We start from the raw sequence: 18,968 nt of genomic DNA on the forward strand, positions 1-18,968 counted from the left end.
CGTGTTGAGTCACAGAAGGGGCGACTTGTGGAGAGGACTACCTGGTAAAAAAGCCAGAGTGAAAGCCGCTAGAGTGAAGTTGCCACAGAGTGGGCTGCTGTGGAAGGGGCGACCTGTGGAAAGGGCTACCTAGAAAAAAAGCCAGAGTGAAAGTTGTCACAGAGTGGGGCCGCCGAGGACGACGGATTCAGAAGGGTCGTGGTATGTTACGGTCCTGAGTGGGGGCCTGCCTAGGTATGGGACAGGTTTAAAGGGCCTTGCCTAACATGTTCTATCAGCTCTGGAGCTTTTGGCGTATTGGTAAGGTACTTATCACTTTTCCTCTTCTTATTCTCAGTTCTGTAGGTTTCCCAGTAATAGAGAACTGCCGAACCTCTTTCCTGTATATGACTTCTTCGGAATTGTCCCTTCATAGCACAATGGAATTTCCCCTATATGACAACTAATAATTTTATGATCAGTCACAAATAATCAAACACTAGCTTAACAAGACTATGCTTCTCTCACATGATGTAGGAAGAGTGCTGTAAATGCTAAGGTGTATTTCACTAGAAACACAAGCTAGGTTTAACCAAGTGACCTCATTGTTATGATGCCATCCAACCAATTGAGGATGAAGCTTAACATTGCAAAAGATCCTTCCGTTTTTAGTACTCATTCATTTATTGAGTCACCATTGGTTTCAGTTATAAACCCCAATACATTAAAGTCAGCACATACAACCTTTTTGGCTTCACCATTTAAAAAAAAATACAACCTTTTTTGCTCTATTTTTCTGACGCTACCCAATCAAAGCAAGAAAAGTTCATCGGATACATGAATTAAGAGACAGGAGAATTCTCCTAAAGAGGTCTGATTTGATATTCCACAGGCTCCCAAATGATATTTAGTCTTGTATGGCTCTTGTTAGTGGAGCCCTGGGAGTCACTGTTCACAGGACACTGGCACGATATATTGGCGGGTCCACATCACTTCATGGTGTGTTCCATTAGCCTGCCAGACCAAATAAACAGTACCCCACACACCACCCTTTTCCTCTTTCGTAAATGAAATTAGAAAGAATTGTCAACTGGTGACACAAAAATGCCAAAATAGTGAATGGGTGACACCCTTTTGAAAGTTTGTGAACGGAGGTCATTTTACTTTTTCTGACATGGCCTTTTACATAAATACCCTTGAGGAAGAAAAACCCATTGTTTTTACTTCTCTTCATTTTTAACTGTACAGAGGCTTTTTTTTTTTTTTTTTTTACTTTTACTCTCTCAATTTTCATTTTAACCACCTGAAACCCATCTTCTCCGGCGTGAGGTGTGACCGGCGTGAAGATCTCTCCTTTTTCTCTGGAGTGGGGCGGTTTCTTGCACTATTCCGAACTTCTCTCCTCCGTTATCAACTGTATTCCGACGAGGGCTTCATTTTTTCCGGCGAGGGCTTCATTTTTCCGGCGAGGCATTCATTTTTTCTGGCGTGGGCTTCATTTTTCCCCCATCCCCATCGTGCAGGTATGTTAGGGTGTCGTGTTTCATATTTTTTTACTTTTTATTTCCGTTCTATTAAGTTACCTTTGTGGTGTATTGTTTCATTGTCACTATTTGGAAGTCTTTACACATCTAGGGTTTAATTTTTTTTTTCCCTATTTTGTTTCATTTTGACTGTGGAGAACCCCCTTTTGATAATCTCTCATTCTCGGTGTTGAGAATCCCCTTTTGAGATTGATAATATCCCTTTTTCAGTGTTGAGAACCCATTTCCAGTATTGGGACCCCCCTTTTCCAGTGTTGGGATGCTTTATATCCAGTGTTGGGACCCTCTTTTGAGGTTCATAATCCCTCAATTTAAGTGTTGAGGACCCCCTCCAGGTAGATTGATAATCCCTCATTGCCAGTGTTGAGAATCCCCTCATTTCCAGTGTTAGTAACCCTCTCTAGGATGTTGATAATCCCCCATTGCCAGTGTTGAGAACCCCCTCTAGGTAGTTCATAATCTCCCATTTGCAGTGTTGGGAACCCCTTTTGAGGCTGATAATCCCCCACTTTCAGTGTTGAGAATCCTTTCTAGGTACATTGATAATCCCCCTTCTCCACTGTTAAAAACCCCCTATTGAGGTTGATAATCCCCCTTCTCCAGTGTTGAAAACCCCCTGAAGGGAGGTTGATAATCCCTATTTCCAGTGTTGGGAACCCCCTGTTGAGGTTGATAATCCCCATTCTCGTGTGTTGAGAACCCCCTGTGGTTGATAATCCCCTTCTCTTCTGTTGAGAACCCCCTGTTGAGGTTGATAATCCCCCTTCTCCAGTGTTGAAAACCCCCTCAAGGGAGGTTGATAATCCCCATTTCCTGCGTTCAGAACCCCCTGTTGAGGTTGATAATTCCATACTCCAGTGTTAAAACTCCCTATTGAGGTTGATAATCCCCCATTCTCCAGTGTTGAAAACCCCCTCAGGGAGTTTATAATACCCATTTCCAGTGTTGTGAATTCCGGTTGAGGTTGATAATTCATATTTGTAGTGTTGAGAACCCCCTGTTGAGGTTGATAATCCCCCTTCTCCAGTGTTGAAAACCCCCTCAAGGGAGGTTGATAATCCCCATTTTCAGATTGTTGCCAATCCTCTTTTGGATCATTGTTCATATAGTAATTTTTGGTATGGTTTCTACACTTGAGAATCACATATTTGAGTTGCGAACCCCATTTTAAGAAACATGAACTTACATTACAATTAATTATGTTCTTCTTTTGTGACAGTGATAATATATATAGTTGGATTGGGAGAAGGCAAAGTCTACAATGAAGACGCGTGTAAGTGTAGTCTTTTTTGTTCTCGTTTTAGATTGTTAGTCAATAGAATGCTCTTTTATTCTCTAATTGTGTTAATAGGCAAATGAGAGCCGGAGTCGAAAGTCTAATAGGAAGCCCGCAATGGGTTTAAAGAATGAGGAGATGAAAATCAAAGGTGGTAAGGGGAAAATGAAATTGAGAGGTGAAAAGGGAGAAATGAAACTGAAAGGTGACAAGGCAAAAATGAAAAATAGAGGTGAGAAGAAGATAGTTGAAGTGAAAGGTGAGAAGATGAAAACCAAAGTGAAAGGTCAGAAGATGAAAACTGATGTGAAAAGTGAGAAGATGAAAAGCAACGTGAAAGGTGAGAAGAGTGAAGTGAAGAAGATACATGTAAGTGTATTTGATCTTTACAGTTTTAATCTAAGTTACTTGATAAAAGTTCAAGCTCTGATTATGTATGTTGTTTTACATGATCCATATGTCCCTGCACGATGTTCTCCATCGTGCTTTATTAAGGAGATGCGGAGTACACAGTTCCGGCAGTCCCACTATGATGCTATAGGCAAGACCCCTTTCAAGGACTTCATCTGCCTAGAACAGAATCCACTAGAAGAGGCTGTCATGCATAAGCCTCTAATTAGAGCACTACACAGTAAGTGGGTTCCGGCGACGAAGACATTCATGCTAGGTGGTATCGCAGTTCCATTTAGGGCTAGCGATGTTGCATTGGCTTTAGGCCTTCCACTTAGAGGGGAAAAAATTAATTTGGTGAGGGTTCCGTAGACGGACAAGAGTAAACCCACTCCTTTACTGCCTGGGTGGCCATTTCGTAGAGGATCTATTCTGGCATCTGACCTTTCTGTGCAAATCAAGGCCTTAGTTGGTCTAGAGGACCAACCCTCCATAGAGACTTGTGTGAAATATGTCGTGCTACACCTATTCGCTATTGTGTTATTCACTCAGGCTGCACATCAGGCCGACCGGCTGTTTTGGCCCTATATCGATGATTTAGAGAAGATGTGCGACTATAACTGGGGGGAAGCAGTATACAATTGGATACTCGAGTATTTAAACGTATCCGTCGCAGGCGGAAAATATCTTGGAGGTTGCTCCTTCACATTGCAGGTATCATGGCCTCTGCAATAGTTTGCCTTTTTTATTTATCTTCCTATTAATAAAATAAAATATTAACAAAGTTTGTCTTGTGTGTGCAGGTGTGGCTTTTCGAGCACATGAAGTAGTGGATACCAAAAAATCCAGATGCCTGTCCACGTCTTCTGAAGTGGAACTCGAAAGGAAATGAATCGAAGAAGTACTCTATGATTGAGCATGGGAAGATAGACAAATCTGAGGTGAGACCCTATCTACTGGATACCATTTTAGATAGTCTCTAATATTTTCTGATCTAACAACTTTCTCGAATCGTTAGGTAGTGGTGACATTGACGCCACGAGAGGACGAACTGCGGTGCATTCCCGAGCAGGTATCGCAATGGAGCTTTTTTTATATTATGTTTTATTTAACTTGGTAATGTTTACAAATTTTGTGTGTTGTATCCCTTATTTGTATATTAGGAACTCGAGGAAGAAGGAATCATTGGGCAGGGAGAACTATTAGGGCAGTCACCTACTGTCCCAGCATTGACCGGCACACCTGCGTTTGAAGGAAGGGATACTGTAGTTGAGGAGGGTGGTGAGGAGGCCAGTGAGGATAGGAGGATAAAAAGAGAGTGGGAGAAGATAGGAGAGGCATGGGAGAATATAAAAAAAGAGAGGGTACAGAATGAAGAGGAGAAGGAGAGGTTAAGAAGAGTCAGGGTGGAGATGGAGGCAGAGAAGGAGAATTTACGAATACAGATTGCAGTTGAGAGGAAAATTATACAGAAGGAGTGGGAAGCGATGAGAAGACAGGAGGGAGACCAAGCTGAAATAGAGAAGGAAGAATTGAGAAAAGATGGGGAAAAAAGAAGAGAGAAGGAAGATCGAAAAAGCTTGACAAGCTGAATTACCTGGATGGATATTGGGTCACGGACATAGGAATACGGAATTCCAAACCGTGGTATCTTCACTTTCGCTTCACAAGAACAAGAGAGACGGATAATTACTGAGTTCCCCATACTGTATGGAGACAACAGACATCGTCAGTGGTGGACTGACTATGGAGACATCAAACATTGTCAGTGGTGGACTGGCAATGGAGGTCATAAATGTGATGAGTCAGGGTGAAGATGTTGGCTTCGTAAATGAAGCAGTTGTAATAGGAGCGTCAGATGTTGTTACCATTCTCGATAGCCCTAAGGTAAAAAGAAGAGGAAGAGGACGGAAAAATTAGGGAGCATTGAGAGGAGAGTGAAAAATCAGACAAGGGATAGGAAACCAAGCTACGCCAAGAATAGCCCCTATACAGTACCCCGAGTGACAAAGAAAAAAAGTGAGAGGGCAACGAAGAACGTAACACGGAGGCAAACTGATCTCATTCAGAAGTTGAAAAAACAAGACCAAAGGCAAGTACACTTGTTTTCAATTAACCATTATTCAAAGTTAGATAATTGCTTCCTCTAACCTTTGTATATTTTTGCAGTCGTATTCTCATGACCGTTGACGGGGTAAAAGTTTTGGCCGAGGATCTCGAAACGTTGTGGAACCTGAAAGGAGTCCTCAGTGGCCAAGTGTCATTTTTGAAATTAAGTGTCGTCTTCAGTACCCATGGTTGAGGTAATTAAGATTTTTTTTTGAGTTGTAGGTGTTGGATGTATATGGGAAGTATTTGTGCGCCTCCAGCAATGCCTTGACTAGACGGATTGTATATATTCCTTCGTCAGTACATGTAAGAGGGTTTTTTGTAGCTATACATGTTACTTTACAACTTATCCATCATTTAGTGTTCCCACAAAATTCATTTCATTGTACAAGGATATAAGACTTTAGGGCGTGATTCAATGGATGACAAAAATAAGTTGAACTCCGATCGGTTGGCGAATGAGCTATTGCATCGTACACTTGACCATATCCCGTTAGAAGATATTGGGATGCTTTTAATCCCATGCTGTCAAGACTTTCATTGGGCTCTTGTGCTTGTTGATATGGTGAATAAAAAGATGGTCGAGTTCAACTCAATGGAAGGGGACTCATTTCAGGAGCGAGCATCTCCCACTGTAAGTAAATTAACATCTTCCGTAACATTTAAAGTTACATCCATATGTATAACACTCAATATTCCTTCGTTGTCTTAAATTCAGGTAGCATTAATGAAGGAATATTTGAAGGGCCGGGGTTGCAACATCGATGACTTTCCATATTCACAGATGGATGGCTTCCGAAAGCAGAACAATGGGTGGGTTCAAACTTAAAACTTTCAAATTTTTGTTAGTATTCCTATCTCATTCGTAGTTACCTTAAAAGTAACTCCATTCAATGCATGCTTTTATACAGGGTTGATTGTGGCACTTTTGTCCTAAAAGCGATTGAGCATCTCTACCATGGTCAACCACTGAACTTTGGGCAGACAGACATTCCTCAATTTCGGCTACAACTCTGTGAGAGATTTTTACGAGGAGAGTTTGGGGACTGCACACTTATATAGGAACACCTTCTAATGTTCATGATGTTTATTTTTTCTGATGATCATGGTAAAAACTTTTTTTTTAATGGAGATTGGTGGAAAGTATGGCAGGGGAACTGTTAAATGGCAAGGGAAGTTGTTATGGGTGGAGAACTTGTAAATTGCTTGTGAATGGGTGAACTTGTAAATTGAAACAGCTTTTATGGAAGTGTGTTTGTGTTTGTGAATGGGTGGAGAACTTGGTTGGTGAAACAGGTTTTATGGAATTGTGAACTTGTTTATGAATGTGGAGAAGTTGTAAATGTAAGCAGGTTTTATGGAAGTGTGTTTGTGTTTGTGTTTCAATTTGAATATTGGAACTTGTAAATTTAAACAGGTTTTAGACATGTGTGTTTGTGTTTCTGAATGACTAGGAAGTTGTAAGTTAAAACAGAATACGATGTGTGTTTGTGTTTGTGAACAGAATATGATGTGTGTTTGAAGTTGAAATGTGTATTTTTACAGGTTAAGTACACAGCTTTCTATGGTCCTATGTTGTATTTCTGAGAGCAGAACCTTTATCTCTCCTGAAAAATGGTTGGTGACCCTTTTTTGGGTTGGCAACCCACATTCGAAGGTCAATTACCCAAAAAAAGGGAGGTTGGTAAGCCTAAATTTAGATTCCAGAATCTTTATCTCCCATGAAAAATGGTTGGTGACCATTTTTTGGTTGGTAACCCACCTTCGAAGGTCAATCACCCAAAAAATGGGAGGTTCGTAACTCGAAATTTCAATTCCAGAAGCTTTATCTAGCCTGGAAAATTGTTGGTGACCCATTTTTAGATTGATAACCCACTTTCCAAGGTCAATCACCCAAAAAAATGGGACGTTGGTAAGCCTAAATTTCGATTCCAGAACCTTTATCTCCTAGTAAGCCTAAATTTCAATTCCAGCAGCTTTACTCCCCTGGAAAATGGTTGGTAACCTTTTTTTCGGTCGATCACCCACTTTCGAATGTTGGTAACCTCATTTTGAGGGAGTCGATAACCTGGATTTTGAATTCCAGTAGCTTTATCAACCAAGGGAATGGGTTGATGATCCAATTTTGTGTGTTGATAACCTCACTTCCGATTGGTTGATGACCTATTTTGGGGGAGTCGATAACCTGGATTTTGAATTCCAGTAGCTTTATCAACCAAGGGAATGGGTTGATGATCCCATTTTGTGTGTTGATAACCTCACTTCCGATTGGTTGATGACCTATTTTGGGGGAGTCGATAACCTGGATTTTGAATTCCAGTAGCTTTATCAACCAAGGGAATGAGTTGATGATCCCATTTTGTGTGTTGATAACCTCACTTCCGATTGGTTGATGACCTATTTTGGGGGAGTCGATAACCTGGATTTTGAATTCCAGTAGCTTTATCAACCAAGGGAATGAGTTGATGATCTCATTTTGTGTGTTGATAACCTCACTTCCGATTGGTTGATGACCTATTTTGGGGGAGTCGATAACCTGGATTTTGAATTCCAGTAGCTTTATCAACCAAGGGAATGGGTTGATGATCACATTTTGTGTGTTGATAACCTCACTTCCGATTGGTTGATGACCTATTTTGGGGAGTCGATAACCTGGATTTTGAATTCCAGAAGCTTTATCAACCAAGGGAATGGGTTGATGATCCCATTTTGTGTGTTGATAACCTCACTTCTGATTGGTTGATGGCCTATTTTGGGGGAGTCGATAACCTTAATTCCAACATTCAAGTACCTTTATCAACCAAGGGAATGGGTTGATGATCCCATTTTGTATGTTGATAACCTCACTTCCGATTGGTTGATGACCTATTTGGAGGGAGTTGATAACCTGAATTCCAACATCAAGTAGCTTTATCAACCTAGGGAATTGGTTGATAATCCCATTGTTTGTGCTGGTAATCCAATTCTGACTGTTGATAAGTCCCTTTTCATGGTCTAGATGTAGGAGAGCGAGAACTAAATAGAGAACAAATAGCATATCTATATCCAAAAAAATTGTTTATGTATTGATGTTCCAATTACAACCATTCTTTACAAAATAACAAAAAAGAAGTCATCACAATATCTGAGAACATTCAAAAAATTCAATTACACCCTTACACAAAGAAGGGAGCTTGGCAAGGTACGCCCGACCTACTGAGTATGGGTGCAGAAGGCCCAATAGCAGTTTGGTCAACTTGTTGTCTTACCACGGGTGGTTCTTTGCAACTTCTTCTATTGTGGCCAAGTTGTCAACATCGGGTGCATTTGTAATGTAATCCACCTTTCAATTCGCGAGCAGTTCTTCTCGTACGCGGCCTTCCCGGTGGTCGCTTTGCAATCGACGGTAATATTGTCATCAAGGATTCGGGATTTAATTCCCATTGGGTCCTGTCTAGTGTCGGGTGCAAAACTTCAGCGTACGTATCCCGATATCTCTCTGCATGAAACCATTTCTCTCAGTAATCGTATGCATCGAAATCTGTGATGCCAATGGCTGCCATGGCATGTCCACACGGGAGTCCAAATGTTTGGAATGCACGACAACTGCACGTGCGAAGTTCCAAGTTTACGCCATCTGTATGTTCAAGCGGCCGTACTTCATATTCATGAACCCCAACTCGATAAGCTGTATACTGGCGGCTCTCTTCCCTCGCTAATGTTATATGTTCTTCTGCGTAATGAGTCAACTTTGTTTGCCAACTATGACCCAATTTCTGACGCTTTTGAATGAAGTCTGTAGTCTGATGTCTAGTGTGCTCTACCAATGATGCAATCGACAATCTTCTCGCATCCTTCAGGACAGCATTGAAACACTTCGATCTATTTGTAGTCAATACATCATACCTATCCCCCTTAAAATAAAAACTAGCCCAGTGTTCGTTCGCAATGTCACTTATCCGTGCACGTTCATTCCTCACCTTAATCTTGTCCATTGTTTCTCTGAACACACTCTCTCTCAAAGTCCGTGCGGCTTTCCAAAACAATCTCTCAAGTAGAACATCTTTGAACTCGGATCGCAAATTGGCGGCGAGGTGACACATGCAATAACTATGATGAGAATTGGGAAATATATTAGGCACTGCCTGCAACAACCCCTTCTGTCGATCGGAGCATATGGTGAATATGTTCATCTCCGCTGTCAATACGTACTGCCTTAGCAACATAAAAAACCACCTCTAACTATCTTCGTTCTCCGTCTCAACAACCCCAAATGCTAATGGATATAAACCGTTGTTACCATCGACCCCAATTGCAATCAATAAGATTCCTAGATACTTCCCTCGCAGATGTGTCCCATCAACCAAAATTATAGGCCTGAGTGTTCGATGAAAGACCGTATGCTGGGACCAAATGTCCAAAATAAGCGAACAAATCTATCATCTCCCCTAGGTCGTAAATCTCTGGCTCTGAAAACACGCATATAACTGCCGGGATTTCTTCTCATCATCTGAACTGTAAGTGCAGGCAATATTCGATAAGAGTCCTCAACATTCCCACACTTAATCTCAAGTATGATGTTCATCGCGTTGTACGCTTTCCAATAGCTTATAATTATACCCCAATGCATCTTGATATATTCTCGTATGATCCTCGTCCTCACATCATCTGGGCAAGCAAATAAGTGTAAACATGTCTGAGCAACCCAAGCTGCTGTGACAAGAGGGTGATCATTGCCCCTTAATTTAGTTCTACACGTATGGTCAGGGACAAACGACTTCACCAACACACAGGTCATATGATTAGTACCCGTTATACGCCATTTGCAACCCTCTACGTTGCATCGAACGGCATACTTCTTCGGTGTTGACTTTGACCTCACGAACATAAACCTCTGTCGAATAGCGTACTCTTTGACAACCTTTTTGAAGTGTTGCATATTAGAAAATATTGCCCCAACCGTTAACTGCTCAAACTGAAGATTATTAGTATCTACATCATGAACCCCAACAAACATCCCATCTGCTTTCATTGGCCGACTACTGTCAGTCGGAACCGGTTGAGATCCCTCTCTGATAGGAGAACCCCCTCTGATAGGAGAATCCGCACTGAAAGGCTGAGCGCATGGACTAACACCGATATTTTCATAATCGTCATCATCATCCTCCTCCTCCTCCTCATCATCATCACTACCATCGTCATTATCATCATCATTTCTTTCTTCTTCTAAATCTAAACCCCTCACACAGAAACCGTCTTAAAAAACATTACTGAAGTCCACTTCAAGATCTCCCACATTTTGGAAGTCATCGATACCTCCAGTAACATGGTTGCCATACAAATCACTTGCCAATGTTTCATTTAAGTCAATTTCAGACCTGCATAGTTCGGCAATATATAATCAAGTTGGATCCATATGAATTATAAATTGAAATATGGAAGTATTCAAACATTGCCAAAGAACTGCAATACCTTGTGACAGGTTCTCCTGGAGCACCTCTGATCTCTTCACTTACATATCTCCCATCAAATTCACTTTCGTAGTCTTTTTGCAAGTCCACTTCAAAACAAAGACGTTTTTGGGACGGAATCAAAGTAGAAGGAATGCTACGATTAAGAGAGGGTCTCCTAGTGCAGAGTTTGTTTGGGGGAAGCATTGACGAATTCAAGGAATTAATACATTTGTCATTTATGCTCTTAGTTATGTATATCATCACAGAATTGAACATGTATCTGTCAAACATCCTTAACATTGTTTGGAGGACATCATCATCATCGACGTTGATTAAAGTGACTATATATGGATCCACAACATATCGACATTTTATCGATAGTAAAACCTGCCTTTCTATAACACCAATCCTTCTTCAGATTGCAGCTTCAAATTCGTCGAAATTGATTCCGCGGCTGACAGATAACAATGTCTTCTTCCCTCCTACGTATTCCCAAGAAACATCATCCTTCAAATCTCCATCATAGTGTAAAAGAAGAGAAACCATTGTTTCAGACATTTTTATAAAATTCTAAATAGGGGCTCTAAACATAGTTGTTGCTAAAAAGGGATCTTCATATCTTCTTGAGGGGTATTCAAGTGTACACAATGGGTTACCAAGTTCATAAGTGGGGTTATGGACTCTAAAGGGGGTTTTACTACCTCAATGGGGGTTTGAAAGTCAGTCCACAAGGTGTTCTAAGAGATTATCAGCTACCTAATGGGGGATTCAAGTTCGTACGGAGGCTTCTGTAAAGGGTAATCAAGTTGCAAATTAGGGGTTTTCAACTCTCTACACAAGGGGGTTTTCAAGTTTCTAAAGGAATTACCAAGTACATAGAAGGGGAGTTACCAACAATGTACAAGGGCTTTTCAACACTCTCCAAGGGGGTTACCAAGCCTCTCCGGGGGTGTACCGAGTGTTTATCTGGTAAATAAATGGGTTATAAAGCAGAGTTACAGAGATAGTTGAAGCAGAAGCCCTAACTAACCATTTTGAAAGGGTTATAAGACAGGGTTATCAAGCAAAATAAATACAGGGTTATTACCCACAATAATGACATGGTTCAAACACATTAATACAACCACAAATCCTAAGAGAGTAGATAAGCTACTCACCTTTAATCACCCTTCGTCAGTTTCAGGCGTTAATGGAGAAATTTGGAAGAGGTTGGCGGTCATTTTTGGTAGGTGAAAAGTAAGAGAGAGAAATTTCTACTATAAGTTGTTTTTTTTTTTAGTAAAAGGGGAATTACCAAGAATGTACAAGGGCTTTTCAAGCCCCTCCAATGGGGTTACCAAACCTCTCCGAGGTGTATCAAGTGTCAAAACAAGTTTATCAGGTAAATATATGGGACTTACCAACAGCAAATAAGGGATTATCAAGTGCAAAAAATTGTGATTCATGTACAAAAGGGTTTACATAAACCATCTATATTCGGGTCATCAAACACTAATACCAACTTTATTAGTAGGGTACCAACTCTATAAGAACGGTTTCAGAGATAATAGAAGCACAAGCCCTAAGTCACCATTTTAAAAGGGTTATAAGATAGGGTTATCAATCACAATAAAGATAGGGTTATCACACACAATACAGACAGGGTTATTATCACACACTAAACACAGGGTTCAAACGCATTAATGGAAGCACTAATCCTAAGAGAGTAGATAAGCTACTAACCTTCACTTACACTTCGTGGGTTTCAGGCGTTAATGGAGAAATTTGCAAGAGGTTGGCTGTAAATTTTGGTAGGTGTAAAGTAAGAGAGAGAAATCTACTATAAGGTGTTCTTTTTGCCATGAGGGGTATTTGGGTAAAAGGCCATGTCAGAAAAAGGTGTTTCGACCTCCGTTCACAAGTTTTCAAAAGGGTGTCACCCATTCACTATTTTGTTATTTTTGTGTCACCAGTTGACAATTCTTTCATGAAATTATTATGTCAGGCAGTAATGAGAATCAGCAGAAGAAATAATTTTGAAAACCGAGCCTTTTTTTTAAAAGAATGGTAACAATTTTATCAAATAGAGGAAATCGACCAAGTACAACTAAAAACAGTGGGGATAAGGTGTCCCACAGATTTAGACCAGTAAATCTGTCCGACCATTACAGAAAGAAACAACAGACCCACCACCTATGGGCAGCACAACCACCTATCCCACGAACTTGGCATGGAAAAGGTACGCGGGGTTAAAGCTTATGAAATGATAAAGCATATACAAGAAACAATGGAGCAGTGGTAGCCAGCTTTGCTAAAAAAACACTGATCAACCAGTTCTTACTAATGATCCTGAATCTCCAAGGTTTGTGTCTCCATTCCTTCCTTTGCAAGCCGGTCGTTCGCAGCCCGTCTCATATGTGAAAACTTTGGGTTTAGGATTTTTCATAGCTCCTGGATTTCAACTATAAAATTTGTTAGGTTCGACGTTCCCGGTGCTTTGCCACTTGCCCATGATATGACGTTTGATGATTTGCCTTCAATAATCAATTGGAGATGATGACTGTCCTCACAAACCATTTTAACCCCCAAAGGACTCTTGTTTTTGCTTCATTGGATCCACAAATCCCAACTGGTCAAGGAAAAGAGAAAATCGTGCGACCAGTGTCTTCACGAAACATGCCATCAAAATTAAACTTAATCCAACCATTTGGTGGCGGGCTTCATTTTGGCGCTACTTTAGTCTTTACCCCTCTTTCCCAAATAACCTTCTTCCAACTTCTAAGGATTTTCCCTATGGAATATGCCTCTAAAGTAAAATTTCCCCACGCTACAAGGTCGATTTTGATGTCTGTTATTACTATTTCCAAACTTTTTTCCTTTTCATCGAAAACGATTATTTCTTTCTCTTGAAGTGTGCCATATAAGAGTGAATGGTACTACCTCCCAAAGAATCTACCCCATTATTCCAAATGGGCCACTACTCAAATGCAGGAATGGTTTCTTTATCGATATGTGGAACACCTATACCATTCCAAAGCTTTTAATAATCACCCTTCATATCCTGAAGGAGAAATTGCAATGTAATGATACAAGATCGAATCTTTCAAGAGGATTCACGGCATGTCAAGCCCTGGTAAGGTTCTTCACTTTGCATCGAATTAAACCACATGCTCCACCGCTTGTGCGGGCCCCCGCCCCATCAAGGGTCGGAAAAGTTAATATTTTTAACTAAATCTTGGTTGTAGAATCCTCGATCGAAGATCAACGGTTTAGATCTTTGATTGGAGCATTTCGGACTGTCGGATTTGCACTTACTATAAATAGTAAGCCCATTTTTACAATAAATGGTAAATTCTATTTTTTACTATAAATAATAATTTCTGTTTTTACTATAAATAGTAAGTGGGCCATATGTACCAAAAATTATTTTTTCTTTTTCTCACTTAAATAAAAGATAAGAATTAAAAAGACCTAAATTAAAATGGACTCTTACTTTTTGGTAGATGGATTAGAATAGGAAATAGACTAGAATTAGGAGTCCTAATTAGGAACAACCTAAAACACCACGAAGGTGGGTTTTATTAAAAAACCCAAATCGTGGGATTTCTCCCCTTGCGAACGCCATCCCAAAACCGAGAGAGAGAGAGAGAGAGGAAAAAAAAGAAGGAAAGGCTAGGTTTTACCTCGAATTGATTTTCTTCTTCGAGTAAGTGCCTGAAAAATTTAGTTTTTTCATATTTTTCATTCGATTTGGGTATAATTATTCTCCTTTGATCTTGATTTGGCTAAAGTAGGGTTTTTAACTAGGTTTCTTGATTTTTATGATTTTCTTTTTAATCAAGAACATTGTATTGATTTTCTTTTTGAAGTTTTGTGCCCTAAATCTATTTATTATATATTCTTCTTTATGTAAAACTCCACTAGGAGTAACCCAAAGTGTTAAGGGACTTGTTTTTTTATCAATCTAGCCTGTGTGTGTGATTTTATAAGGGATTTGTCACTGTTTTTAATTGAAATCAGCTTGTATTAGGGACTGTTTTTCCAAGATTTGGGTGTCGAATTGACATATGATGTGGGCATATTGTTGTGTATGAAGGATATGATACGGTAAAAAGTTATGTTTGATTTAGAGGGCGTAATTTCCAAAAAATTAGCACATAATACAGTGGTATTAGGGACTGTTTTGTGTGATATTTTTCACGTACCATATATATGCGTTTTAGCGATGTTTTCAATCAAAATCAGCACCAATAAAGGGCTGGAAATTCGTTTTAAATTTGTTTTTAAAAGGAACAAGGTTCATAGTAATGTAACTATGTGCTACACCAGTTATTTTATGTAAAACCGATCTTCGTAAGTGAAGCTTTATTCTCCAACTGGAGTCTTTTGGAAAATTAGTACGAAGGTAATTTCTAGGGTGAAGGATTTACTCAGAGCTATGCATAGAAATAACTTAGGATTAGTTATAACAAGAGGGAATGAATAGGTTGGAAGGACAAATTTAGTTAAAAAAGAATTAGAAATACTTGGCTATATTAATTGACACCCTTGACATGTAAAATTTACAAGTTTCTTCCTAATTGATTCATATAGCATCTCAACTAGATTCTGCACTCAAAATTCAAGGTAAGTGATAGTGGCATTCATGGTAACGGTTACATAAATGGTCTTGTTATTATGATTGCATTTCGTGTGATTATATTCTTTTCTAAATGGTTAAGATGGATAGCAAGCTCTGTTTTGATAAATTGTTGAAAATATGGTAGCACACTAACCATGCAGGGGAAAATAAAAGAAAAACCCCTCATGATAAAGAGGGAAAAAGGTACGTATAAAATGCATGCATTCACATATAGGATAATATGGGAGCGAGGCCCATAGGAGACCCCGTTAGAGCCAACCTTAGGCGAGATGCCAAAAGCCACCCCGAGGAGAGCGTACGACATTGGGTTGGCAATGCATTCAGGTGGACCTGAATCCTACCTAGGTTACACCCAAATATGGGTGGGGGCCTAGAGGTCAAGATCAACGGCGACATATAAATGCCATGAAATGAGAAATAACGGAAAAAGAAAAAGAATGAAAGGGGGGTTTGAAATGCCGTATGGTCTTGCGGTAGTCTCATGCATTTTTATTTTGCATGCTTGCATCCTTGTATTTTTAAGTTTGATCCCTATTTCTATTTCTAGTTCTAGTTCTGTTTTTATCTTTATTTTAATGAATGGTTGTTTTGCTTATGCTAACCCTCTAAATCATAAGAAATAATTTCATAATGCAATCTCATTTAGTGGCTCTTACTTTGCGAGCCATTAGGGGATCTTGTTCAACTTGTTGCTGACTCTGTCACCACCCACTGGTGAAATACACACTATAGAGTGTCGAGCTATATTCAGTTATGGTGTTTTAGTTTGAGTTGCAGTTCAGCTTTATTTTAAATTTAATGATATTTTTAGTATTGGTTTTAATATTGTAATGGACCATTAATTTCATAATGATATAAGATTTGTTCATTTAGTTTGATGTTTCCCTTTTGGGGAAGTGATTCGGATTTGGGATTTTGGAATTTGGAAAAAAATTCATGTCTAAACAAATTTGCTCCAAATCCGGGTCGTTACACTATTCCTTGTAAAAGATGCATCTGTTGGCAAGTGTGATATTCTCCTCTTCAACCGCTCACAAGTATTAATCCTTTTGCTTGCTGCCGTCAAAGCAAAAGACACGATCTGAGGTAGGACCGAGACTCTCCAAATCCTTGGAATTTTAGAAAACCTTCCCTCCTCACTTGCCAATCTATAAAAATAAAAAAGAACAAACAGAAAATGAACCTTCGTTGTTAGGGATCCAAACTCTCTGGTCATGGGTAAAGGGTGAATAGTACAGGGATCCTAACAGTGAAAGTATACAGGTTAGACTCTCAATTTCACTATCTTTTAGGGCTCTCCTGAGTTTTAGACATCCCTCTATCTCCCCCCTTTCCATATAGTCACAAACTCTCACCCCTCTATCTGTTGCTAGGCAGAAAAGATTCGGGAATGCATGGCACAACAATGATTCCCCTATCGAAAGGTGTACCCAAAAATGTGTGATCTCCCCCCTCCCAACCTTAAATCTAAGGGCTCACACAAGGGTCTTGAGACACATAGACTTTAATGCTTCTGAACCTTTACCTACGACAGGTTTCCTACTCTCCTAATCCCCCTAACATTTCCCGTATATTTTCCCAATGATTTTGTGCCACAAAGCCTCATCTTCTCCATACTACTATAGTCATTTCCCCATTAGAGGAGCTTCATTCCTCATCTTGAGCTTCCAAATTCCAAGGCCTTCTTGAGATTCTCCGAGGCCCGCCTTGATGAGAGTTATTCTTCCACCCAATGAGAGGTACTATTTTTTTCCATGTTGCTAGCATCTTCTCTAACCTCTACCACTAGATCCTAGAGTGATGCTATGGGGGTGCTGTAGCTTAGCAGTTGCCTAAGATACCTGATAGGAAGTATCTCTCTTCTATACCCAATTACCCCAGCACGAGACTACTTACTCCGTCTACATGTTGATACCTGCTGCAACACTTTTTTGGGAAATTTATCTTCAACCCTGAGACCATTTCATACCATTGAAAAATTCTTTTTAATATTCTTGTGTACTCCGACCTATTTTCTAAGCAATCAAATGTGTCGTCTGCGAATTGCAAATGTGACAATGGAGGAAAGTTCTTACAAGGTTTCAACCCTCTAATAAATCCGCATTCTTCTGCCTTTCACTAAGAGCAAATTTAAGCTACTGTCACCTTTATAAATTAACATGGGGAAATTGGGTTTCCCTGTCTTAGCCCTCTTGTACTTCAAAAAAAGTCACATGGGGACCCATTCACTAATATGGAAAATGAAGCAAATGTTCTACTCAACTTTATCCAATTCCTCCATTTGCTTCCAAATCCCATCCTTTCCTGCACAAAATTTTAGCTGTGATATTATGTTACCTAAGACCTCTTTCATCATCCTAGCATGTACTTTTGGCAAGAACCTTATAAATGCTATGTACTAGGCTGACAGGGAGAAAATCCTTGAGTTCAATATCACCTTGCTTTTTTGGAATTCATGTAATGAAATTCGTGTTGGTCTCCTTTCCTAGCCTGCCTCAGTAATGGAATTCCTTCACAAAGGCCATTACGCCATCCGTGATTACCTCCCAATATCATTGTAGAAAGCCACTGGGAAGCCATCTGGTCCAGGTGCATTGTACTTTTCATAGATGGTATTTCTCACCTCCTCTTCGAATTCCCGTTCTAACCACTCCTTTTTTCCATGGATGATGTGCTTGAAATTTAAACCCCCTAATTTGGGTCTCCAATCGTATTCCTGGTCGTATAGATTTGAGAAGTATAGTACTATTAGGTCTTTGATGTGATCATTATCTTCAATCAACTCCTGGGCCTATACCAGACAATTGATTGCATTGATTCTTCTTCTAGAATTTGCCATTCTATGAAAGAACTCGGTGTTTCTGTCACCTTCTTGAAGCCAAGTGGCTGGGGATTTTAGGTGTCAAATGATCTCTTCCCTTGTTAAGATTTCTTCGAATTTAGATTTTAACGCTTTAGTTTCCAGCTTTTCCTCCTCTAGTCTTGCCTCCTCTTTCTGCTCCTCAGATCTTTCGTGTGACAATTTCCTTTTTGTGTTTATGCCCTTCATCGAATGCTTTTTTCCAATCCTTATCTTCACCTTTAATACTCTCAATTTCTAAGAAAAAATGAAACCCTTCCATCCTTCCACTTGTATCTTCCTCGACCATGCCTTGATCATACCATCAAAACCTATTAACTCCAACCATACCAGATCAAACTTGAATGGCATAACCCGTAGGGTGTGGCTCTTTGTCTTAAAGTAGTGGTTATGCTCCCCATTGATGCGAGTTCGAATCCCTCCGGGCTTACCCGATGCGTGTGGTTTACAAGTGATTGCATGCATCCATAGGGAATAGTCCCACCCTAAAAATTGGGGTGGGGATACCATGTGTCATAAAAAAAAAAAAACTTGAATGGCATCGGAGCACCATCCGCATTAAGGTTCCATTTGGATGATGGTATAACACTTGGATAAGTAATAGAAAAGGAGACATGAATTATTATTCCTGTAATTTACTTGGTAATCCTGGGCATTTTCAGTGTTTGGATGAAAAAATGAAAAACATAAACAGGACAATAGAACCATGTCCCTTCTTTGCAAATTCTGTTCATATCCACTATTGTCGTTTTGAAAA

The 18,968-nt window shown here is 39.8% G+C and overlaps 1 protein-coding gene across 2 annotated transcripts in view; it reads right to left on the bottom strand.

Annotated features, from left to right (window-relative positions):
- LOC143885457 (putative cyclic nucleotide-gated ion channel 20, chloroplastic) overlaps positions 1-18,968 on the bottom strand; it is a 156,801-nt gene that overhangs the window by 1,244 nt on the left and 136,589 nt on the right. The window lies entirely within an intron of this gene.

This window comes from Tasmannia lanceolata, unplaced genomic scaffold (assembly GCF_043159265.1).
Source record: "Tasmannia lanceolata isolate RefF3 unplaced genomic scaffold, GAP_Taslan_0.1 ptg000008l, whole genome shotgun sequence".
Lineage (NCBI taxonomy): Eukaryota > Viridiplantae > Streptophyta > Magnoliopsida > Canellales > Winteraceae > Tasmannia > Tasmannia lanceolata.